Source organism: Pipra filicauda, unplaced genomic scaffold (genome assembly GCF_003945595.2).
Source record: "Pipra filicauda isolate LSUMZ 115617 unplaced genomic scaffold, ASM394559v2 scaffold71_size5581439_pilon, whole genome shotgun sequence".
In the NCBI taxonomy this organism is placed as follows: Eukaryota; Metazoa; Chordata; class Aves; order Passeriformes; family Pipridae; genus Pipra; species Pipra filicauda.
The window spans coordinates 246,469-272,911 of record NW_024104887.1 but is presented as its reverse complement, the minus strand read 5'-3'; the positions used below and the strand labels follow the sequence as shown (position 1 = coordinate 272,911).

The following is a 26,443-nucleotide window of genomic DNA, read 5'->3' as shown; positions in this document are numbered from 1 at the left end:
GAGATGGCTGAACACTTGCCTGCCCTTGGAAGCAGTGAATTAATTCCTTGTTTTGTTCTGCTTGTGTGTCTGGCTTCTGCTTTCCCTATTAAACTGTCTTTACCTCAACCCATAAGTTTTCTAGCTTTTACCCTTCTGATTCTCTCCCTGATCCAACTGGTGGGGGAGTGAGCGAGTGGCTGTGTGGGCCTTGGTTGCCAGCTGCAGTTAAACCACAACACATGCAAATCAGGTAACTGAAATACACCAATTCGAGAATTTTAAACTTGTATTTGTTCATATTTTTGCAGGATATAGGTGATGTTCTATAGCTTCTGTACTAAATCCAACACCTTGAACTTAACCTGCCGTGTTCCTTTAAACTCCTCTTCAACAGATCAAAGCATCTGATAGTCAACAGACATGCTTTAGGAAAGCCATAAGAACTAAGTACAAGATAGTGTTAAATCATTTGTTATCCGTGTGGCTCTAGAGAGGCTACTGCAGATTTGAAAACTTGTCCTACCACAGTTACACCGAAATGGGATAAAGCCTTGAACTCCCATTTTGTTTCAATTATCACTACATTTGGCAACTGAGCCACAGTCAAGGTAACAAAATGAAGGGGCTTTGGATCTCACTCTCCATGCTTGTATTATCCTTGAATTTTCATGGCAAGCTGAAAATAATTGAGCGGGCAGGTGACTACTGCCCCACAAGTCAGTGCAGATGTGGCACGGCACACTCTCCCCACCCATGTCAACTGGGGCAGCATGATTAAAGCTAGCAATTAAGAGTACAAAACAATTAGTCTTCCTGACGTCATCCTACCCTCAGACTGTGAGAGCTTCCTTTCACCCTGCCTCTGCCTCACTGTTTTCTTCCAACTGCTTCCCAGGCTTCATCTTATGACAGCTTCAATGTAAAGTAACACAAGGCCAGAATCATCAAAAATGCTACATATTTTAAAGTATGAATACTTGCTCCACCTGCAACAAGGAATACCCAGTTCTAGCAGGTAAAAGTCTGGATAAGCACTAAAGCAGTATGCTTGGTTCTGCCCTGCTGCAATGGAAAAAAAAAAAAGCTGGAAACCTTTGAAGATTCCTTTAAACTTGTGTGACTGGCTGGTCCCAAAGGCAGGGATACAGTTGACTTCGAAAAGTATGGCCACAAAAGTGAGAGTTAACCCATGAGGCTGAATTTAAAGACCTACCCCACATTTTACATCCTTCTCCTCTTCATGCACGGAAGAGAAGCTGACTTGTTAACTAGAGTTAAATCAAGACTTTTAGAAACCTCAGCCTATCAATCACAACCAGTAAAAAATGTTTTAGGTTTGAAGTTTACTGGAACGAGTACGTAGAGACAAGATGATTTTGTTCTTTGTTGGTACCTAGCAGCCCTGTGGAGTTTATTGGTTGCAATGCTGTCTACTGAGCAACATGCTGTATTCGCTTTCTTTATTCTCTACTTTTTCTACTTTAGATTTTGGGACAGAAGCTATATCTTATAATGGCTCTATATAATTACTTAAATCCAATTTCCAATCTTAACCAGGGATGTAACGAGGAACTATTAATAATATTTAGAGCAGCATTAATCTATCCCTGCCCTTTCACTTGAATGGTAACAGGAACTATACCATCAGGGAAATAAATTTAAGACAATTTGAATTTTGAGAGAAACATCAGAACAAGAGCTTGGGATCTGCATTGCTGCAACAGCTTGTGTCTGTGGGAAATCCCGCGGGTACCAGGAAAACAGGAAAAGGTGGGATGATGGGCCTACTCACAGTCTAGTAACGTAAAATACACACACAGGACATCACAGGACTCATACCCAGATGCTGAGCAAGTGCTTCAGTGAAAGTGACTTCAACACAAACTAAAAAAGGGTAAAGTCAAACCTAAGTTTAGGTATCTTGCCTGATAAATACAAAAATGGAATATACTCTACCCCACTAACACCCTTAAAAAGCATTTTCACATTCTTCAGTGGCAGTCAGGCTGGATCAGGAATTAACTTCTCGCACTAGGTGGCAGATGCCAATGATACTTTACTTCGTTACGAAACCTCTAATAAAAAACTCAAAATGCTCAATACGTAATTGATACTGACTAACAAAACCAAGTTGTAGTCATGGTCCTCTGAAAAAAACCCAAGGCTCTGCTCTGTGTGGCTTCATTGTTTTGCCACTGCAAACTCATCTATCTCCTGGAATAATTAACAAACTCCATAAAGAGTACCATTCTCACTAAACTATAAAATTAGCCAGAGGAATCTCTGAACCTTCAGAAGGGAACTTCTTTTTGGAATTAACTGAATTGACTATGCTTTAAATTAAAAACAAACTAAGAACTAATTTTTCAATTCTGAATGAAACTGAAACCTTTAGAGTGACAGCTATATCTTTAAAAGTTTTCACTAAAATCACACGATAATATCCTGAGGAAAACTAAAGCTACTTTTTTCCCTCTCAACAATATCAGCTTGCAGCTCAACAACACAAGGGTGGAGGAGGAAATTCCTTTATTCTCACCTTCCCAAAAAAAAAAAAAAAAGTTCCTTTTCAGTAAGCTTTAGTACAATGAGTTTGTCATCAATTGTTTGCAGGAAACATCTCACATTTTTTTCTTCTATGCAGTGAGTTTGATCGCAGCAGGTCGACTTAAGCTTATAAAGGAAAAAAGCAAATGAGAGGCAAAAGCTACAATCACATCAAAAATCATAAATGCCACCAATCTCAGTAAAAGTACCCACATAATGCTCTCAGAGGATCCAAGCAATTATAACTACATTTGTTTGTAGTGATAACACAAGACCAAAGCAATTTAAAAGTGAGAAAAGGCATATGTGACTCCATCAAATAACAACAAAAGTAGTGAGTAGCAACAGCTTACTCCATTCTGAAAGAACGACAAATTTACCACCACAAGGAAGAAGAAAATAACAGCACATGGGCAGCATTCTCACTGTAAGCTGGGACTAACAGGGATTCATAAATATCTTTTTAATTTTGGTTGTTAAAAGGGTGGCGTGAATAAACCGCTTGGCCTGCAGCAACAGTACTGCAATTGGCAAGAGCAAGAATTTAAGAGCAAAAATTAAACATTTACTCTTGCTAATTTCTTTGAGAGGTTTTCACTGCTGAAAAGATATTTCTGAATCTGCTTTCTGATGCTTCTTCTCCTGGTACCTTCCACTGATGGGGAAAAAGCCAATTGCTGCTCCTGCTTGGAAAGCTCTGATCTTTCTCTGAAATAATCAGTGGTAACACAGTAATACCGATCTGTTTGAGAAGGTAATATTCTAGAAAGAAACAGAAAGGCCTGGATGATCTCTGCTTTTTGGTTGTTTAAATCAACCTCTGAAGATGATTTTGACAGGTGGCATCCTGAGGCCTTACTCTGCCAAAGCCAGGGTGCTGCTCCTGGTACACCCTTTGGTAAGGGGAAGCAGCACTGCGGGAGGAGACCAGAAGTAAGGTCAAGCCCTCAAGGTCTCCTCCTGGCTTCCTGTTCTGGATGAGTGTTATGCATGCCATGTATACCTATCTGATGTTGAAAATGCAGATGCAGGAGCAAAGTGATACCCGGTAATTGCATCCCAGGAAGGCCTTAGTAAATGCAGGCAGGATCTCAGGAGCAAAAATACAGTTCAGTTAAGCTGTCCAAGGCACAATATGAACAACTCTATGGTGAATCAGACTGAAGGACTGTCATGGTGACAAGGGTCAAAATCTTTTTCTCTGCCACACTGCCTTATCAGTTTTAACACTCCAGCAGTATGGACACTCCAGCATAACTCCAGCAGTTATGGACACTCACTGGGGTACAGCAGCAGCAGAACTTCGTTCAGCTGATAAGGTACTCGTGGGTGCTCCTACCACTGCTGTCACATACCATACTGCTTTTTAAACACACAGCTTATATGAGCAAGAAACTGCCAGTAACAGCTGAACACTCAGAGAGCTTCCCTGAAGAAAATCACTCAACCTTCCTCTCCACCTCACACAAATCAAACAGTGACCAGAGCTGGGAAGGTTTAGGATATGTATGCTTTACTCTTATTTAGGCTCTTGACACCCAGTCCCAGAAAACACTTAAAAAAGAAACGTATACACCAAAAGAACAGAAGCAAGACAAGAAATAGGTTAAAGGTGGTGGGAGGGGAACAAGAGACTGGGAATGCTGGCACTCAGGAAGCAAAAGGGAGACAGACATTGCAAAGGCAACCCAGACTGGAAAATACACTGGTGCAAGAGCTGCTTGCTCCTGCTGAACAAGGGTGTGAGCCAACACCATTGCTCTGGCCAAACTGACTTCCTTGGTCAGTCCTCTGACAGAGTTGCCTGCTCCAGGGGAATGATGTTACTCGCCCCCTCCTTCCCATCACAGATTCAGAAGAACTAGGACCCTGCCCTGCCATGCCTAGGAGAGTTATTTTTTGTTGTTATCCTTCTAACAGCCAAACCAAAGAAACTCTGGCAACATTGTCACAGACTGCAGGAAATACTGAGAGAGACTAATAACATATTTCTCTGTTTATCTGTGTTTGTTTGCAAAGACAAAAATCACAGGATCTTCTGCCAAACCATAACCAAGAGCATTACTGAAAATTTGGGCCTTGGGTTTGAAGGTTTTGCTGTTCTGGAGGAGGAGTAGCGTATATCAGAGCTTTTCAGAGAAGGGTATAAACCTTAGCATTTGAACAAGAACAACAAAGGCCCCAGAGAAGTTATTCTTTCAGACTCGTCTGATCTTTACAATACACTCTAAATATTTTTGTTAGTTTTTAACTCTGCAGCCCAGGAAATGTTTTAAAACTTTAAAGAAAAAAAAAATTACCATTAACAAGCCAAAACTTGTTATCAGTGAAGTTGCTCTATAGTTAAGTAAGACAGGATTCTATTCATTCCCTAGGGCTTCCTGTAAGCTGAAGGAGAGAAAAAATTGGTTTCAGTCTCATGAGACTTTTTTTCCTATCATATATGGTAAGCTTCATATCAAGCCCACACAGTCCAAGTAAATATGAATTTACTAGAAAAAATAAACTTCAAATACTGTTCTACAGCATGAATTACTGATGTCCAGCAACAAAACAGACACACAAAATCTGTTTCACCAAACCAATGCTAACTGTATCACCCAGCATCTAGTCCCAAACGCAAAATGCAACAGAGCAGCAGAGATCTGTTTCCATACTGCCCAGCTACTTAGAATGCCCAAGGTCCTGTCTGACTAGGAGGGACATGAAAAATTTTGTCATCATGATCGTCCACAATGGATCTCCTTTTTTGCTGGAGCCCACCACCATGTTGAGGAATGAAACCATCAAGTCACTATAAAATCTCAACATCATGCCTAGCAAAGTGAAGCTCTCCTGCTGTGAAACCGAGTCCCCTTCTCTTCTTTAAATAATTCACATATCCCATCTCAAACTTGTATTTGCCACAATAGGAACTGCAAGCCCTGTCTCATTTTTTTATTTCTCCTCCTCCCTTTTGTCTCCAAAGGAAATACAGTATTCATTCCAGCATCCAGAAAGAAGATTTAACTGGTATTACACATTTCCCAACACAGCTGCACTCTGGCTGACTCCTGATGCCAGCGGGATGTTGGGCAAAGGACCCATGTACATACAGGCCTTTTAACTATGAAGTAAGTCTCCATTCATAAAATACGCCCAGCCCATTGTGCCCTGCTGGTATACTCCTACTTAACTCACAGGTCCTGGTCACCTAAGAATGCATAGTCAAAGAGCTGGCAAAGTATCAATAGAGGTAACTTGGCATTTTGGTGTTCAGATGTTCACTGTTCACTTCCCCAGTCTGGACCAGAAGATGCAAACTCTCAAAAAGAAAGTGTGAGCAGTGACCCCTGATCTGATGTTTCACACTTTTTTCCACAGAAGTATCAGCATTTGCAGAGTGGAGCACTGAAGAATCAATTCCTCCCACAAAACTGAGAGGGGAGCTCAACCTGGGCCCAACCCTTCTGTTCTCCAGAAATCATGCACTGCAACATGAGTGCTGTCCATGTGCCACAGACCTATTATGAAGAAAAAGGTGGCACATGTGACATTGGCAGAAGTGCTTTAGTCTTTAATTACCTTAGATTCACTGCATCTTCAGATGAATACTTCTACAACTTGGCCCCAGTTTTAAATGCTATCTGGCTCTCAACTTAATGAATACTGACATAAATCACCTTCTCTCCCTCTCTTTCTTCCACATTACCCACTATTTTTTAGTAGAAACTGAGCAGTTGATGTGACAAGACTTTTTTTATTTTTTTTTTCTTTTTTGCAGCTGGGATGCTTACCAGTGCCTAACCAGACACACCCACACATGCTACCATCTGCACCTGCAGGATCCCAGTTTTATTCTTCATTCTGCAGAAACATGTCCCAGAGGCATGGGAAGAAGAATGCCTAAAAAATACCATGTACATGCTCCTCTGCCCTCACGCATCTACACCCCAGGGAGTTAGTGATCAGTTGTTAATACCCCCTTGGAGTGTCTCTCTAGGAAGTCCCTTTTTCGACTGTTCACACTTGCCAAGAACTTAGGGTGTTGGCTTGATTTCCCTTCAGAAAGCTTGGATAATACAGAGTCTTGGAGCACGTAAGAGAACAGTCCTATCATCCTCTTCTTCCAGAAAGAAAACACATTTCCAGCGGGAGATGGTTTAACACAAACCCTATCCAACTCGTCACAGCGAAGTCACGTCCTTTACCCAGGCCAGCAGGATACACTGACTTGCCAGAGTCAACAAGAACAGTAGGCAAGACACGCCTGAGAGCTGAACTTCTGAGTTTCCCACATATCTCACAAGAAGCAGAGAAGAATTAGGCAATTCTGCTGTTGAACTGTTGCAGCTACACAGATGAAACCCCTGAATAATGGAGAGGCCTGGGGAATGAATGATAAGCAGAACAGCTTAAAAACTTTTTATTCGGAGCAGAAGGCATTTGATGACATCTGACAAAAAGACATGAGCAAGAAATGCCCTTATAAGAAACACTGATTCTATTGCAGGTTCTTTTCAGCACAGTTGATTCTGAAAGACTGGTTTAGTTTGGCTCAATCACTAAACACTATTTGGGATCCAACTGTGATGCTGACCAGCAGCACCCATCCCCAAGAAACCAGCAAAACCTCTGTGCAATTAACTGCCACTCAGTGCTAAATTCTGGGGAGTACTGCTTATGTGCTAATAGTGTCACAAACTGGTTCCAGGCCTGCCTAAATATGCCAGTAGCTGTTGTCCACTTTCCAGCGACAATTCCAAAAGTGATTTTTTCCCCCAAGGCTGATGCTCCTAGAAATTTCAAGATTACCTGAGCTCCCCACTGCTATCTCTAAATTAATTAGATGGAAAATGATTTTTCGAGAAGTTTAAGGGCTTAAAATATATCCTGGTAAAAAAAGTCAACTAATTAAAAAGTATTTTTAATTTAAAGTGAGAACTATTCCCTAGAAATCTATCAATATGCTTTCTGAGCTGCGATACCATGCCACTTCTGTTCTCATTAACCAAGTTGATAAACACATTTTATACATTACAATGAACATAAACTTGGGCCTTACAAATATATCACTCCAGAAAGCCAAAGAGGCAACAGGATAGGGGTGTTGAGAGTGCCCATCCAAAACGCTGTTAAAAAAGGTCTTATTTTCAGAAACTGAATAGGCACTTCTTCAGTCTATGCTGGCTCCTTTTTTAAAGCATTTGATGTGGAACAATCCTAATGCCAAAGAACTCCAATTCCAAAGTCTGGCTGCTGCTCTGCTTCCTCAGAGCTGCTGTTCACTAGCTATTCAGAGGAGACTCAGATGGACTTGAGAATCAGTGAGGAAGAACAAGCTTTCATTGGCAAGAAGATATGTAAAGGAAGCTAATATGTCTCTGTTTGACATTTTTAAATTAAACAAAGTCAGGAATTGAACCAGAACAGTATAAGTGAAAGTAAAGGTTATAAGCAGGCAAAAGATCATAGAAAGCATCATGGAAACTGGGAACATTAAATGGATGCATTAAAGGACAGGCTCAGGCATCTATCATATGAAACTACAACATCTAAAGCAGCTTATTCTGTGCTACTCTTCAGATTGGACTAAATGATCAAAATGGCTGGTTTGACTAAACCCATTTCCAGTGATATACTAAACCGGTGTGTTCACAGAAAAATATAGAATTGCCATAAATAGTTTTACAGTCAATGATCTTCAGGGCCTTTTCCAACCCAAATGAATCTACGAAAATACACAGATAAAGGGAGAAGTCAGACCACAACTTGGGTTCAATTTTTCTTTTCAATGATCCACCAGCAGCAGGAGCAAGGAATAATGAAGGACTGGATCAGCCTCACTGCTCTGCCAAGCACAGCCAAGCCATGCCAGAACAACGCTGCTGGGAACATGCCCTGTTGTGTTACACACTGTGAACAGTTGAAACAAGAGAGTGTTGAGACCTGAACATGTTTGAACTCTTGTGGTTGCATATCCTCCTCACACACCTGGTCGTCCAGATTTTCCTTGATACTTTGGTCACAGTCCCTCTCTCCGTGGTGAGAGCAAGCTGTGCCAGTCAAATACATCTTGAAAACACAGGGACAGCGGGAACATCAAACCATGGCACAAACCACGGCACAAACCACAACAGTCTGTTCACCTTGCATGTACTTTAATTGTTTTAAAATCAGGTTAAGTGATTTTGTGGGTTTATTGATAGTAGTTCCTATACCAACATGTGGGTTCTCAAGAGCATTGCCAGCAAAAACCTCTTCTTGCACTCACTCTTGGGGCAGCGTAGCAGTTAATAGGGAACTCTAAAATTGGAAATAAATGACCTATTTCTGAGGAAAGTTGATAGAATAATATTTAAAGATTTGAGATTGGCTTCACATTGTCTTTCTAACAAAGCTATAGGAGCACTGCAATACATTCCTGATAGAACAAAATTAGCGAGGCAAAAGATCTGTACAAAAACTGCTGGTTAAATCTCACCTACTTTAACAAAAATAATTTTTTCTTCTTTAATTATGTGAAAACTGCAAGCTTTATTAATAGATTTATACTGATTTAATTAATTTGCCAGTAGAGTTTGGTTCATGATTCTAATACACACGTACATTTCAGCGAGTTCTTATTTTTGGTCTGTCATTTTCCTGAAGTCTGCTCAAGAAAAGTAATTTAAAAAAAAAAAAAAAAAGGAAACTTCTTAAAAGTGAAACTTTTCCAAAGATGGGTGGATCTGTGTTGTGTATTAACAGTCCTATTAAGGAATTATTCTCAATTGGCACTACTAAACTTGCCCCATATTTAACGAGACACAAAAATAGGGCATGTATACAGATGGAGCTGTATTTTTCCCTGGAGTGCTGGGGAAAAAAATGGCTGCTATTAAGCTCAGCTCAAACAAAGCTGGTGTCACTGTTCCAGACAATTGTTGGATTTAATGATTAAAAAATAACATCTCTGATGTCAAGCATCGGTTCCTGAGAAGAACTGTTAGGAAGGAAGCTGCATATGTCCTCATGTGCATCTGCATTTGCACTCAGGCCCAGTCAACAGTCACACTTAGTTACTGGGTGATCGAAGCAGTGGGGTTTGTGGTTTTGGTGGCAATTATTTGTTTCCTTGCTTGGTTTTGTTTGCTTGTTTGTTTTGGGGGGTGTGTGTGTGTCTGTGTGCGCGCGCACACGCGCGCATGTGTGTGTTTAAGACAGTCCAGTTCTAATGTATCACCAATTTAAAGATATTTTGCAATTACCATGGCAAAAGACAGTTTTTTGCGCTGTTTTGTTAAAGTGGTACAGTTTAGCTGCTGGAGAGGGAATAAATGAGATAGATATGAGCCACATTTCCCTGCACCCACTACACCCTTAAAAAGTTTTCCTGATTCATGCATAAATTCTATGAACAGATGGTATATAAAGCAACACAAAAAATGTAGAATAAAGCTGGTAAAACAAGAAGCACCCTTCCCTTCCAAAGTACATACAGTAATGTGAATTAAGCAATTTATACACCGGAAATTCTCTGCTCTTTTTCCTTTTTAACACCAGAAAAATAGGAGAATAGGAAAATTATGATGCGCAGAGCCACAAAAGAAATCAGTGGAATCAACAGATTCTGGAAAAAAAAAATCCAGATCTTTAGAAGCACCCTTTCCCCCTGGATCATGTTTCATCTCTTTAGTCAATTAAACAAAGATGGAAAGAAAGTTCCAAAATGAACAGGATATGTTTTTGTGATTCCGTAGCACATACTAAGGTTTTCCCCAGCACTTGTGCAGGTCTTTTAAAGCAATATTCCTAACCTTTCTGAAGATGTATATATGTTTTGAAGGGAATTTGATCCTTTTTAAATGCAATATTAAAACTATCACTTTTGCAGTACATTGCATCTAAGTCTCACACTAAGCAATGCAAGACTTGAGTCTTGTTACACTTAAGTATTTTAACAACACATCTGAGGAATTACTCTACAGATACAGTTCTGCTTTCTCCTGTAGATCCAGCATCTCACTGTCATCAAATAAACAAAACTGAACTCTGAACTCTCATTAAGTATAAACTTAAGTCAAATGATCTTCTTTTAAAGTTAAGGATGGCATGATTTACAGTTGTAATGGGTTACTGAAGATTTACAGCTGTAATGGATTACTGAAGATTGTTCATCACCAAAAATAAGCCCACAATTTGTGTTGCTAACCCAGAATTTTAGTATGAAAAACGTATCCTCTTTTTTGTTAGTTTTGTCATAATACCAGAACAACCAAGTACTGTGAATGTGATTATTTGCAAAATAAGCTTCCAGTAACAGCTGAAATCACAGTTTCATCACACTGTGTTTAAGCAAAAAATGTAAAAAAACCCTAAAGATCTTCCAGTGTAGAGAAGAAGAAAAGAAGAAACAAGAGTTCTGTTTTACAGGTGGAAAACTTTTGCACTGAGGATTTAGACTTACTTTTCAGTATGGAGTGAGATACATTTATGGTCTCCTGAAATTACTGTGAGCAATGCATATTTTTTAAAGCTTTGTACACATTTCAATACTGATTTACCAGGACTCTCACCTGATGACAGAAAACAATATTGGAAGGCCTTTGAGATGCCATTGTAGTCAACATCTAGACTCCTGGTTAACACTAGATTTCTTTAAAAAAAAGAGTCTTCCCAATCTGAGATGACTGACTCTCTAGAAAAACCTTTCACATTTCCTGGAACATAAGAACAGTTAATGCTACCAATTCCAACTGGACATATCTCATTTTCAGGTGGCTGAGATGGAAGCCACCTCTAATTGACCTACCCTAGGAGAGAGGAAGACTGTAAGGTTTTTGGTTCCTCACTGAAGATCAAACCACATAATCATTCTCCAGTCCTCCTCCATCAAGCTGTACTGTGAAATACATTCTTAGCAGCAGAAAAATCCCAGTAGGGAAGTTCACAGAATATGGACCTTGCTCAACTATATTCATCTTGACATAAGTAATTAATATTTATGCTTCTCAAGGATGAAACAGACTGATTCGGAATACCTACTTACTGGAGCAATGCAAGCCAAGAAGGTCTTACTATTAGTTAAGCAGACATAACCTAAAATTTTGGACATGGCAGAAGAAAATGAGCACCAGTTGGCATATGGCTCAAAGAAAACTACATAAATTATAAATATAACTGCATTTGCTGGCATTCGTTCAGTGCTGCTGCTATATTTGAAAATTAAACTTGATTTTATAGAGCTGTATTCTAGCGGTCTAGGTCAGCAGTCAATTAAAGAACATCCCTTATAGGACAAATGCAATACTCAGGTAAGCCAGCATCATCATAAATAAACAGTCCAACTTTTTCCCCCCCGTAATCTGAAGGCCAAATTATTCCATACCAACTTCAATGAATTGCTTCTAGTGGGTGGGAGTATTGGAAAGGACTTTTCATCAATGAATTAGGAGTCCAGAATTTCCCAGGGAAGCTTCATTAAGTTTTGGCATTGAAACAAACACAAACCATCAGCCTAAAAACAGGAGGCAAGCAATGAGAAGTTGTATGAAAAGTAACACAGAATTTAAGATGGACTTTAGGCAGCCAGGACAGAGGGTGCACATGCGAACCAAGAGTCCCTTCACCAGAGACTGCTAGGAGAGACAACTGCCAAAACTTCATTTTTTAAAGGGGGTGAGGGGAAGACAGACCATTTTGGCAGTCTTTACAATCCTCTTTATCCCACAACTGTAAATGTAGTAATGGCTGGTCAGTTGAAGTCAGAACTGTCTGAGAATCATTACGGCAGCACATCCACAAGAGGAAAATCACACTGTGAATAGTAATAATAGGGACGGTTCTAGATGTTGCATTATGTAGTTCTTCTTGCCTTGCTATAAATGGAGTATCAATAGCAGTTGCTAAATCAGCAGGTGTTTCCAGTAGCAAAAGTGAATTTTGCAGTTTAGACAAGACAAACCAGGCACAAATTAAATTATGATCAAAACTATATACCAGACTGCTTGGGATTCTGCTGGGTGTACTTTTCATGCTCTAAGTCATACAATCCTGTATTCTTTACTCAGCCAAAACTCTGGCTGAAGTCAACAGGAGTTTTGAGTAATTTAAAAGGTCTGCACACACCCCTCCATACAGAAGCTGCACATCCACTGGGAAGGGAAATAACCATCAGTTGCCACAAAAGCTATGTCTTCCTGGCACTGTTGTAAGATATCTATAAATACGGCTTAATTTACTTAAGAGCTCACCTGGGACCTTTACTCTTTGGATAGTTACAGGAAAACTAATGCAATAAACCAATGTAACAGTTGTCTAAAGCCAGTATCTGTGTGTCACATTTTAAATTTGTGAAGCCTCACTTTGGCAGAGGCCATAGCAGGGCTACAAATGGACTGGCATTCAGATGTAAAATGAAGATAAATCGATTAAAAACACTCAATATTGACTGGTCAGAAATACTTACAATGAATATATTTCAATGAACACAATTTCAGCTATAACTTCAACCCTCTGCTGTTCGCAAAGACATAAAAGCTATGATTTAAAATACATGAAATAACTTGCATTTTTAAGGAAAAAAAGAAGTTGTGCACTACAACAGATACTGATGTTTATATATACACCTTCCTTGGGTTCCTGAGGCTGCTGAGACCAGAAAATGTAATTGTGAAAGTTAAATAAATCCCTGCCAGATAGGCAAAACCTCTGCAAAACACTTACACAGCATGAATACAAATTGACATACCAGAGCTATGAGACAATGCTAGAATCAGAGAATACCACTACAGCATTAAACTGTTAATCACTGCTCATAATAAAACAACATGTTTGTTCCATTGGTAAAATCACAACAAGAGAATATGCCCTCTCTCTTCTAACATTAAGCTGGTACTTACTGCCCTAATGTACATCATCTAGGAGCTGACGGGCAATTCATCTTAAGATAAAAACCAAACTTCAGTATGATGACTGCCCTTTATGGCTAATGATTAGTGTTATCACAAACTCAGACGCTGATACCCACAATAGCTGCCTGCCTGCCCACCTCTGTAATAATTTCAATAACTTTTTCGGAAGAGACGCCAGTGTTTGAGAAGTTTTGAGGATCACTGCAGTGGCCTTAAGCAGAGGTCCAATAAAAAAGAATATTTAAAACTCATGCATTGTTGTTACTGAGTAATTTAAAAATAGAAACGCTTGGAACAAAGATACAGGAGATTTTCGGTTCGCAAGGGGGAGTCCAGCAAAAATTGAGATGGCCATGAGAAAAAACACACTGATTAAAAAATAATTACGTCACTGGTCTCAGGATCCCGCCGAACCCCCTCCACGCCGCCCCTCCATCCTCCCAGCCCGGCCGCCTCCCGCGCACAGCGGCCGACCCCCGGGAGGGCGGCAAAGACCCCCCGCAGCCCCGGACCACGGCCGGGCGGGGTCAGAGCCGCCCCTCCACCTGCGGACACCGGGGGGATGCCCGCCCAGACCCGGCTCTCCGTACCCGGCCCCTCCGCTCCGTCCAGCACCTCCCGGCGGCTCCTCCCGCCCCAGGGGGGTGTGCACGCGCGGGGGCTCCCGCGGGCGCGAGGCTGGCGGGCACAGCTCCCGGGGCTGGCAGTGCCAAGGGCAGGAATCTTCCCCTCCAGCATCCCCTCTTCCCTCCTGGCTCTTCCCTTCCCTTCCGCGCATCTGCATTCTCCCTTCCTCTCCTCCTCTCCCCCTCCCCGCGTTTCCATCTTCCCTCCTCGCCTTTCCCCTGCCCCTCGTGGCATCTGCCAACAGCCCACCCCGCCTCGCGTTGCCTGTCCCCCTCTCCCCTCTCCCGCCCGCAACCCGCCGAGGGCCAACTTGCCAGAGCCGCAGCCACCGTCGCCTCCCTTCCCTCGGCACTCGGAGCCGCGCTCGCACACACACACACATACTGGACACACAGACAGACAGACAGACGGCCGCACAGACACGCGCATCCTCGCGCACGGAGGTACCTATCCAAATCGCTCCCGCTCCTCCAGCTCGCAGCGTGCGCTGCCAGCTCCGCGCGCAGCCCCGGCACGTCGGGTCCCCCTTCCTCCTCCTCCTCCTCTTCCTCCTCCTCTTCCTCCTCCCCCCCTTCCCTCCCCGCCCGCCCCCTTCGCCGACGCCAAAAGAGGGGGGCAAAGCCGCCGCCCGCCTCGTCCCGCCCCGCCTCGTCGCGTCCCGTCCGTGCCGTCTCGTCCCGCCCGTCCCGTCCCGCGGGGCGATGCGCTCCCCGCGGAGGCTCCGCGGCCGCCCCCGCGCCCCCCGCCCGCCGCGCTCGGGTTACCCTGCGGCTCCAGCCCTCTCCTGTTACGGATGCCCGCGGCGGGCGGGAGGGGAGGGAGCCGAGTCCGGGGGGGCCGAGCCCCGGCGGGAAGGGAAGGAACGCGGCCTCCGGAGAGTGCGCGGGGCGGGAGCTTCACGACTCTGGCAGCTCCGGGGGTTTCCAAACCGCGGGTTTCGGAGTGGGGGTTTTCTTGTTTGCTTTTGGTTTGATTTCCCCCCTCCCCCCCCCCCCATCTCCTTATTGGTGTGGTTTGACAGCTTTTTGGGGGGGGCTTTTTTTTTTTTTTTAATAGGTAGTGGAGCTGCCGTGGGCTTCTTCAATGTCCTCTGGAACCCAAATATGCTTCCAAGGATTCCCATTGCCATCCTTCCTGTGAAGGAGCTCTGCCTTTTATTTGTGGTTTCAAACGGACTTAATAATCTCCTCAGCTCCTGTGCTGGAGATGAGGAACAGCTAACCCTCTCTGCTCATCGGTTTGCAGACCTCCACTGTAATCATTTTACATCATTACTTTTCCTGGCTGAAGGGTTGTAGGTTGCTCATGGGGGGGGCCTTTGTCCCTAGACTGTTCTGTACCTCCTATCATCCTCGATGCCCTGTTGAGCATGCTCCTCATCTAATAGCTCTTAATTTGAGTTTAAGAAATATACAGTATTTAAGATATGAGCAAACCATGCATTCATCCAGCAGCACAATGATGTTTTTTCTTGACAACATTTTATGAGGAACTTTTGGGCACAGGAGGTGATGTTTTTGTGGAACTGAGAGTTATCATCCTGTGAGTTTACTCATGCCAGCTCAGAGCCAGCCATTTTTAATGACTTGTTTCTCCATGTGCCTTATTTCACATTTACCTATACTGCATTTCTTATGCTGCCCATTCAATTTCATAGTGTCATTTCCTTATGTAATTCATCAAAATCTTTCCTCTTAGTTCTGATAAATGAATACCGCTGATGAACTTTGATATTTGACTCCATTCCCAGGTAAGATATGAGAACATTGAACAGCACACCTTGCAGCACTGACCCTTGCAGAACTCCACACTATCCAGCATCTCCCTCCATTGTGAGAACTGGTGATTTATTCCTGTACTTTGAATTTTATCTTCTAAGCAATTACTGAGCTGTACCAGGGCTTTCCCTGTTGTTGTTACTGCTTAGTCTCCTTAAAAGCCTTTGTCAACAATCCTTTAGAAACCTGGTCTGATATGGAAATTAGATCACCCTTATCCACACTTTTGTTGACCCTTTCAGAGACCTCCAAGAGGTTTGTTTAAGGCAGGACTTTACAGAAGCAGTGTTGTCTCAGATAGATTGCATAAATCCAGGTGTCCTTTAGCTCTAACCCAATTAGCATCTCTTTGTTTGGACAGTACAGTAATGAGGTTTGCAAACCTCTAGCTCTCCACATTCTATATTGAAGTTTAGGATCAGATTTTATATCCTCCACTCTTCAGGTGCCAGTGTTTTAAATGGGATGTTACATGCTGCTATTGATAATTTAGCTGCTACATTCTCTGGTGAGATGATGCTCACACAGATGCTCACACAGAGGCACATTGCTACCTGAATGCTGTGGTAGTGAAAAAGTCATATAATAAAACCTAATGACATAAGGAAACTGAGGCATACAGAGATAACTGCAGACCCGTAAGCTGGTGCTATTAATGTAAGTAAGCAGCTTTCCTAATAATCAACCAGATGTGGCCAGGACCCTCTTTGCAAATACATGTGTCTGAAAGCACTCGAGTATGGTACAGATAAAACTCCACCAAGGTCTTTGACACAGGAAATTGTGCCATTCTATCTATTGGCAACCATCTGTTTTCTCTCTTTGATACTTTTTTGTAAATCCTCTGAATCAAGGATGGGCTTCTTTTAAGCATATTTTTTACTTACCAAGAGCATGGGGCACAGGAAGGAGGAAGGGAGACCAGTTCCGAACAGAGGTGTTTTAGCTGCACTATCTAGGAATGTTCCCAGGAATGTCTGCAATTCAGCTTCCTCCCCACATACAGGACTCCTACCTTTTGTCCTTCTAGGATATGGTACAGGACACAGTGCAGGACACAGGCTAGACCCACAGTACCACCCCATTCAGCCTGTTTGCAGAGAGCAGGCAGGAAAGGTGCAGCAAAGGAAAGGTGCACCTGTGCATGGACAGGCATCACTGCTTGTGCCCTGCCCTGCAGCTGTAAGAGTCTGTACTCCCACAGATATGCCATCCAAATGGCAATGTGGGGCTGTGGAGGAGAGAAAGAGGAAGAGGAGTATGGGGGGTAGCATCCCTTTCGTATGTTTCACAGGTCTGACCATGTTTGTTTTTAGAAACTTCAGCTGCTGGAAACAAAATAAGCCAGAAGGGAAATCAGAAGGGAAAGAAGGAAATAAGTCTTTTTTACTTGTGAAAACCTTCAGAACCATGCAAAAAGGTCCTCTACAGGCCTCAGAATCATAATTAAAATAAGCATAGTCCAGTCTCATGCTTTCTAAAGGCCTGAAGTTTTGGAGACTGGCAAAACTGGACTGTGGAGAAAAATCTATGGTGCTCATAGCAACAAATGATGTTATACTGCCAAAGGGGGAATTTCAGAGCTGCTTTTCTTGGGTTCACACCCCTCTTTTGTTCCAACAATTACCTTCTGTCCCTTTCCTGCTTACTGGCCTCATACAGGATTGGACTGAACTGTCACACAGTGACAGTTCAGTGACACAGATTTTCTTCCATTGGATAAAGCAATATCACAAATGAGACTGATACCCTCCGAATATTTTTTATTTTCCATATGAGAGGGATGCATTTACTTAGTTTTTATTAGGTAGCACTAGTCTAATATACCAGAGAGGAAATCAAATGTGAATTCACTCTGTATATTTTAGTGAGTTTGCTTATTGCTTCTAATACATATTTTCAGTGGTTGCAAGAGCAGAAGAAAATCATGGATAAAAGTTTGTTTTAAAGATGCAGTTTGTTAATGCTCTGTAATTTTTTTACAGCATTGCAGAGAGCTTCAGGTAGGGGGAAAGAGGAATTATCTTTGCCAGAGTACAGCCTTCCCTTATTTTTACTGTGAAGTTAAAAAACTTTTACCTAAATAATGAATTGCAAGATTAGTTGGTATTGTCCTAAAAACTCTGAAAGGAGGAAGAGTATAAAAATAGCTGCATTAACCCGATATTTGTCAAGAAAAAATGGTTATTTTTAACACTCAAATGACAGTTCCTCACCCGTTATTCTATTTCAGGCCTGCTTTGTGTGCCTGTGAACTGAAGAGGTATTATCCCCAGTATTACATCATTTCTCCTCCAGTGACTGACCAGTTTACATCCCAACACTGTGCTGAACATGTAGGAAAAATTGACAAAAACAGATCCTGAGATTAGTGTGACGTCTTGGAAAACCTCAAGGAAATGCGACTGCATATCTGAACTTCTGCTTGCAGGGGACTGCAAAACTGAGGATGTTTTTATACTTTTGAGCCTGTGGACATGAGACTGAAGTCAATGGTAACGGCAGACGCTCAACATCTCTGAAAACTGGGCCACGTGCTTATGTGAGACCCTGTTATTATACAAAAAGGCTCTTATTTCTACTCTTTTTATCTCTGCCATATAAGCTGACCTAGTTTACAATCTGCCTCTGTACAGATGTGTGCACTTCCATGGGCAGAAAGAGGGCAGAACCATTGCCAACAGAGAGTGCCTGGAGTTAGGAAGGGGAAGAGACACAGGGTGGCTCAGGATGGGGAGATAAAGAGAAGGGAATGAAAGACAAAGATGTTTGGAGGAGAGGAGAGAGGAATAGGGAGAGAAAAAAGCGAAGCTGTATGCATATCTGCTGCTCCTGCTTTATGCAGGAGACAGGAGCTACTCAGAGTCTTTGCTTTGGGAGCTTGTCAGTATGTGGGAGCCTGGTTACAATAAGGCAGATTTTTTTATTGTTATGCAGTGAACCTTCAAATGGAGAATAATTCAAAGGGGATACCTCTTCCTATTGAAAATTCTTTCAGGTTGCTGTTTTACAGCCCAGCACACTATTCTTGTTCTCTATGAACTCCCAAAAATGCTGAGAGCAATGCAGAATAAAGAAGGGAAAGAAAATACTGTGGTAATGATGCTGAATATGCCAGGCACTTCTACAACATTTATAAAATGAAATGCAGTCCCGAAAGGTGATGCCTGATATGGTAGACTCCACACTGAATTTACTGAATATGAAAAATGAGTTTTGCTTGGGATGCAGATTTTTAAGTGTGTTAGAAGGCTGTCAGAAATTTAGTGATTAGATTAATTTTCTTGTGATTCTGGTTATTTCTCTGACTGCAGAATAACATGCAGATGAGCTGGATGAGGGAATGCACCAGCTTGTAATAATGTGTGCGAGATGAAAATGGTACTTCAGTGTATTCTCTGTGCATTTATAAAGCTAATAAATGCAGAGATCCATCAGTCAGTTAGAAGAGCTGTAGAAAGTTTGGAGGTCACATTCATAAATGCTTTATATTTAGTGCAGGGATGAAATGTTGCGAATTACAGAGGCAGGGAGCTGGTGGTAGAGAACTGACTGGAGATCTCTGTTCTATTCCTGGTGTTACCGGTGACTCGTGATGCAAGTGAAGGCAAGTCAGTTTCCCTTATTTATCTATATGAGTTGAAGAATTTTAGGACAGGGACTACCTGTTAGTGGGAGGACCTCAGCTGTGGTAATATGAACAGTTCATACATATTATGAACTTTAAAATTCTTTTCTGAAGTTATTCACCTGACTAACAGGCACATTTACACACGTCTATTATGTGGCAGAATACCTTGGCAAGATCTCTATCAGCAACTAGCTACATGAGTAATCTCATTGACTTAATGCGACTCCTTGAGTGAGTCATGTTTTAGTACTCGCTCCATAAACTGTTTTAGTCATCACTGGCTTACAAACTATGTGCATAGCCCTGCCAGGACTTACCACGCAGTGTAGTGTTTTACTGCAAGCAATTCTGTCACAGGAGTAATACCCAGTAGTAACTGTGTAATCTACACCCACATTAAGAAGTTACTCTGTTCTGCAATTGCAAAACCAGCCGAGTTTCACTGGCATCATGTTATCTTTGATTCATACAAACTGTTAGTGCCCCTTCACAAGAAATTCAAAGAAGTATTCAGTACCTGTGATATGGTAAGGAAAAAAATCTATTTTATCACAACATGCAGGGGTACCACTGCAGAACTAACTCATGGCTCTCCCTCCTTCTGGAAAATGCAGTCGTTGCAAATCTGGAGCTGTAAGTTTTCACTTAAAGTTCTTTACAGTCTTATTTCAGCTAATGTTTCTGCTTTGATTACTCCTGCCTTATCTTTGTCTCTTTGTATCCCCTTCCACAATAGCCCCTGTTTCTTTCCTCTGTTGTGGGCTTTGTGACTCCTTTCAGTCTGCTCCTTTTCCTAAGTGGAGGAAAAAAAATCCCATTCAGTAGAATCCCTCTTTTATTCTACAAACCCCTCTTTCAAGTCATCAATAACATCAACATAAGGCAGTCCTGAGAGATGGCTTGCCCATGTCCAGCTTGCCTGATTGAGCCTGATCTTCCCCAGGGGCAGGAAGTGTATCTCTATATATTTTTTGAATTACTGTGTACATAGGAAGAGCCATATAAATATAGCACTACTTGTTACCACAGCATTGCATATTCAACATTTATATCAACTGCTGGGGCAAAATAATCACAGACTACAGTACTTCAACAATTATGTACAGTTGCATATTGTTCCTCCAACTGAACAGGCATAGCAAAAAAGACTTAAAGAGCAGTCATTATTTTAGAAATAGGGAACCTCTGTAACTGTTCTGTACAATATTTGAATAGCATATTCTCACAAAGAGCATTTGTTTGTGAACTAAAGAGCTTGATCCAAAGCCCACTGGAGACTCTTCCAATGCATTCAATGAGCTTTGGATTAAGTCCTTCCTGAGGAACAGATGCAGGGTTTTATTCACTACTATTGGAACAATAAAAATGACAAGACAAAGAATAAAGTTGTCTGCAGAGAATAAAGCACTGTTGTCCTGCAACAGCTTAAATACATTAGGCTCTATAGTTAAATGAAAGTCCTGTAGAGTTAGTCAAATTGTTTGTGCAGCTGATTCACGAAATATACAGTCCAGAAATGTTTCAGTATCCACGTATAAACACACAAACGCAGCATATTTCACCGAGTATTCAACTTTGTAGTATTTGCAAGGACTGAGTTATACACATAACTATAAATTCTAGTTGCTCAAGCAAACATAATGCAGAAATACTTTGTTGCCATTAATCATCAAAATTGTGATGGAAGAAAGAACTGGAATTTTTTTTATGCCATACCTCTTAGATGGTTCTGAAGTGTTTGCTGAGACCTCAACTAGAAACAGGCTTTCCTTTAGTAAGTTTATCTCATTCAACATAGTGATTTCTGATCTGGTCCATGATGTTATCAAAATGCAAGCAATAATGAGTGTTAAGGTGCAGAGACATTTGCCCCTCCAGGAAAAACTGGGGCCACCCAGAGTCACCCCAAGATAAAGAGTCAGATAAGGAGATAAACAACTCTGGGAGACACAGGAGAGTAGACTGAAGTAAAAGTGGCAGCAAATGAGAACAATTAGCAGAAACTAAGCTGGGTGGGAACCTGGGACTTGCAGCAGAGACAAAATAAGAAGGGAATCTGAGGCTTTCAAGAGGCCTTTGTAGATCTTGTGAAGAGATCTAGTTGTAGAGAAAGAGTGAAAGCTATGTTTTTGAAACACCTGCATGGATTTATGTAGAAAGTAGAAACTGGGAAAGAAGCCTGGATTAAAACAGGTTGCAGTCCTAGCAAAAAAGACCCTCATAATGAATATGTGGAGAGGCAGATGAAATTTGAAAGAACTGAGGAGCTGGCAGGGTCTGGGGCAAGAAAGTATGATGAGCAGAAAAGGATGTAACACAAAACTTTTATACCAGGAAAGACAACAGAGAATGAAAACCTGACAACTAATACTACACAAGGCTACTTCTGTAACTATTAAAAATATACCGTTTAAACTTTACCTGCTCATATTGAAATGTTCAAAATGTTTTCAGCTCCCCAGTAGCAGCCTCAGAAACAAGTCAGTCTTCTTAAATTCTGTGCATTCAATTACTAGGCAAAGGCAATACGTTCCTTGCTCCAGTTCCAAGAATTAACTAAATGCAGAAAGGCACATTTATCATGCCATCTTTTCCTGGAGCTTTGCTGCAGATATGCTCTGACAATAATGGAGAAGAGAAATCTTTCTGCCTTTGCTTTTACTTCCCTGATGGGGAACACTATCAGCCCGCAGTGACTGAAATCCCTACTACATAGAACAGCAGGACCCTCTTGCCATACTCCTAACATTTTCACCTTTATGCAGCTACAGTCTTAATGAATGGTCCTGCAAATTCTCGATACCTTCCAGTACCTTTGCTCATTGAAGTACAAATCTTCAGCAGTTAAGCTACCAAGCCTTCCTTATACTCAAGGCTGGATGCTTGTTCCTTCTGGCACTATTACAATGGTGTTAAATTCCACAACTGGAAAGTGTCATCTGCTACAGGGTGGATAGCAACACTAGAAATGATTGAGAATACCAAGACTACCTGAAGGTTCTCAGAAAGTCTGAGACAAGCGGATAATATTTCAAAGAAGAGGATAATAATTTCAAAGAAGAAATTCTTTGTCTCATGACAGATAGTGTGTATTTTTCCTCTCACATTTTCCTAAAGATGTGCCTCTTTCTTGAATTAGAAATGGAACAGGCACAATGACCAAACCCATGGCCAGCCTGAAGGACTGGTTGTCCCTGCAGTAAGCTGAGATCTTAGCTTCACTACATTTTCTGATCATCAGAAGTGCAATCAGGCAAAATAAAACTATGATAAGACAATATGAGAAGCTGATAGTAGGTCTGCTGATTAAATATACACAGTATTCTATATGGAAATCCAGCTCTGCACTGCAAAACTGCTGTGCTTTTTAATGTCTAACTAACATGCTGTTGGAGAAGGCAATCTTATTTTCTTTGAGTATGGAGGTAGGGGGGCATGTCTTACACAGGTGCCAAAACTTGACAGTCTTGTTACTTTGCTTTGACAGTTTCCATGAAGATTCACAGAAATAAAATTACAATGCCAGAGATCAAACGTAATGTCTCCTATCATTTTGAATGACTGACGACTCTCTGGTTTCCCTGACCAATGCTGCTTGCCTCCATCATGATACAAAGATGCACTTGAGAGGAATTAGAGGAAATAATTGGAAATGAACTCTTAGCTGTGTGCTGTGACATGAGGTACAGTGGCTCAGATGAATCCTCCTCTCTGTCACCCAGCCCAGCTCTGCTGACTTCAGCACAAGGTGAACTTCAGCCAGGACCAGGGATTGAGAGTGCAGCCTGGGAAAGCAGTGATGAGAGCTGGCAGGAGACAACTGGGGAAAGCATCAGCTGCAGAAAATAAACTACTTTGCTCTTTGAAGTTGCCTTGTACCTTGCCTTGGTGTTGTACTGCATACTATGTCTGAGTTTCAGCAGCACCCCTTCATGGCTGGCATAATGGCAAGATATGTCTGAAACTGCCTGAAGGGTCAGGAAGAAGGGGATATAAAGCCATGCAGGCTTACACTTCAAAAGATGACCAGGAACTTTTAGTGTCTGGCCTCACAATCTTCAGATACATATACTGTGCAGGAAGAGCATTTCCATTATAAACTGATCCAGAATGCTCAAAATATCAAAGCCTCTGTCATTTTGAGATATCTGTAAGGTTTTCATCCATAACATATTTATGGTAGCAGGATGAGAAGGAGGATGAGGGGAAGGGGTGTATCCTGGATCTGCTTGATTTATTTTTTGTTTGTTTGTTTGTTTTTGAGCAGATGCACAGTGAAGTTAATGAATCTTTCCAGAAATTTCTGGACTCAACGAGGTTCTTTGGTGGTATAATATTTCATAACACCAATGAAAAAACAAAGTTCTATATCTCTGATAAAACACAACAGCAAAATACTAGCATTCTTTTCACTTCAAGACAAATTCTTTCAGCCTACTGCTGATCTTTTTATGGTCCTAAAGGTTTTGTTGAAATTAGAAGTTGTTCACCAAGATAATTTCTCAACCTCTTGTACAGCAGTAGTGCAGAAGAGCCAAATAGTGTTATGTACATCTTCTTCCTTGTTACCAGTCAGCAGCAATGATGGTGGAAAAATAAAGACAACCAGCTGCAGTTTATGCTACTCCTACACACATACACTTTTTTTTTGAGCAAAAGCTGCAAGAATGGCTCAGTAATAAAGTACATGATATTCTGAACCTGCACTCTAAAAAGAGCTGCAGGCATAACAGGATGTGTTTTAAACGCAACAATGAAGAGGCAGCATTTTGCTGTTTAGAAAAAAAGGAGGAAACATAAAAAACCTCTCCAAGATCCTTCATAAACTTTGTCTTGTCCAGCAATAGGTCCAGTTTGGCCAGTTCTGAACATGTTACATGGAGTGGCTCTTTTGTATGACCACGTTTTTCCCTTCTTGTGAGGGGGAATGTTGCAAGTGTAACATTTGTTTACTGATCCATATCCTGTCTTCACTGGTCATGAATGTCATTACCTATTAGATGTAAGAATTTTCTATGCTTTATTAAAAGCTACACAAATTACCATTGACTTGAACCAGACAATCAAGAGCACAGCCAGGACCTAAGTGTACCTTGTTGTTTCTTTGTTTGTTAAAGTTGAGAGGAACTTTACGATGGCCCAGATCTCCCCTTGGAGTAAGTAGGATATTGAAAATAACAGAGATTGAGGAATTATCTTTCCTGTTTCTATTAACTGAAAATCTACTTTCTCTTGACATTATCTAAAGAATATTGCAACTAAGTCTGCGTATTTTCAGAGTTGATCTAAAATTGATAGTTTTCTTGTATGAAAATAGCATTGCCTGTTTGACATTTTAGCAATAGAAAGGAAAATCATTTTGGATTTGTCTCTCTTGACAAATGCAAGCTTAGAAGAGTTTATATCCAGCTGCTCCATATAGTCTTTGCCTCAAACATCAGGATCATCCCTTTCACAAATTGTTATCATGTTATTAAAGAAAATTTCAGCTCTTTGTCATCTGCTATCCATGCAGGTAAGGATACTCTCATGGACTTTATTGACCTTCCTGTGCTAGCACTTTGCTTATTCTGCTCACACTGCATTAGTGGCAGCACTGAGTCAGCCTCCCTCTTACAAAATTCTGTCATTAAACTTCCTCCCTCAGCAGGGGGTCTTTATTAAAAAAAAGAGACCTCTATTTTAAAACCAAGGAGGAAACAATGCTAAGTCAGATTTTGTTCTGCGTGATGTTACACTCCCATGCATTGGAAGTACTGTGTTATTAAAGCAAATTGCAATCCACAGTCATTTTTCCCCCCTCTTCCTTAAGTATGACCTTAACTTAAGCCAGAGAAAGTTACAGGCTGATTAAACTCTCAGAGATTTCCCAGCAGCCCTGGAGGTCCTTCTTGCGATATAGAACTGCCACAAAGTGATACTACATTGAGCAGGCACTGATAGAAACCAGGGCAAAACATCTGGGAATGCCTGTCCAAGTTCATGCTCCAGCTGCAATCAGAATGATTTAAATATCTGATTTAACCATAACATGAATGTTCCATTTTGACTTCTTTGCATTATCAATTTGAAGCTTACTTTTATTGCTTGTATTGTAAATTGTTTCCCTAAGGAAAGGTAGATTCTTATTGACTGGTATCCCCAGGGCCATATTAATTTGCTGCTTTATATAAATTTAACTTTCAATTTGGTCATTGTTTTTGATAGCCAAGAGTGTGAAATTTTGTGCTATGTTGTCCATTCTAAACTGTTAACCACATGTAGTCAGATTCATATTTGTTATTAGCAGATCTGTTTTGTTTTGGTATTTTTTAAACATCATCTTATTTCAGCCCCTTTGGGATTTTATCAGCACTTAAATAAAACCTGGATTTTGAGAAAATTAATTTTTTTCTTAACAACTAAAAGAAAAAAGTTAATAGTATAAGAAAAATCAAAATATGGGTTTGTTTACATTTTTGTCATTAATAAAAAGAATTTTGCAGATGCTGGTTTTAGCTGATTATTCACCATGGCCTTTAAGATCTTAAAGCTAGGTGGTGTGAGGTTCTCACACCAGTTTTTGCTCATAGACCAGAAGAAGAAATAAACTTGCTGCATTTTTATCTTTAAATGCTTCTCTAAACAAAGGGTTAGTTATTGGGCTAAAATTAACTAACTGTAATTAAAAATAAAACAAAACAACAAAAAACAACTCTACTTTTATAGCAGATATATGAAATATGCTTCATCAGTCTGATCTGAACCTGTTTAACTGCCTCGTTTGCTATTTTAATTTAATTTAAAGTGTGAAAGATTAAAATAAATTTAGGCAGTAATATGGGCTACTTATATTCAAGTTTGCATCTTTATTTTAAAATGTCCAATCTGTGATAAAAAGTTTTTGGAAAGGCCTCTAGTTTTTAACATGGTCGTTTTTGTCTCCAGACAAAAGCTGCTTCATGTTCAGCAATATCAGCCACCCTGAAGATGAATGTCTTGGCCCTGCAGGAATTCACTTGCCT

The 26,443-nt window shown here is 41.1% G+C and overlaps 1 protein-coding gene across 7 annotated transcripts in view; it reads right to left on the bottom strand.

Moving 5' to 3' along the window:
- PALM2AKAP2 (PALM2 and AKAP2 fusion) overlaps positions 1–26,443 on the bottom strand; it is a 264,841-nt gene that overhangs the window by 80,609 nt on the left and 157,789 nt on the right. The window contains exon 1 of one of the 7 annotated variants that reach the window (XM_027710342.2): positions 14,795–14,839. The exons of 4 other annotated variants lie outside the window; for them this stretch is intronic. The gene's annotated coding sequence lies outside the window, so the exon portion shown is untranslated. Of the gene's footprint in view, positions 1–13,993; positions 14,053–14,344; positions 14,368–14,794; positions 14,840–26,443 lie in introns of those variants that run through there. 2 more of the 7 variants (XM_039389342.1, XM_027710341.2) reach the window with 2 other exon arrangements.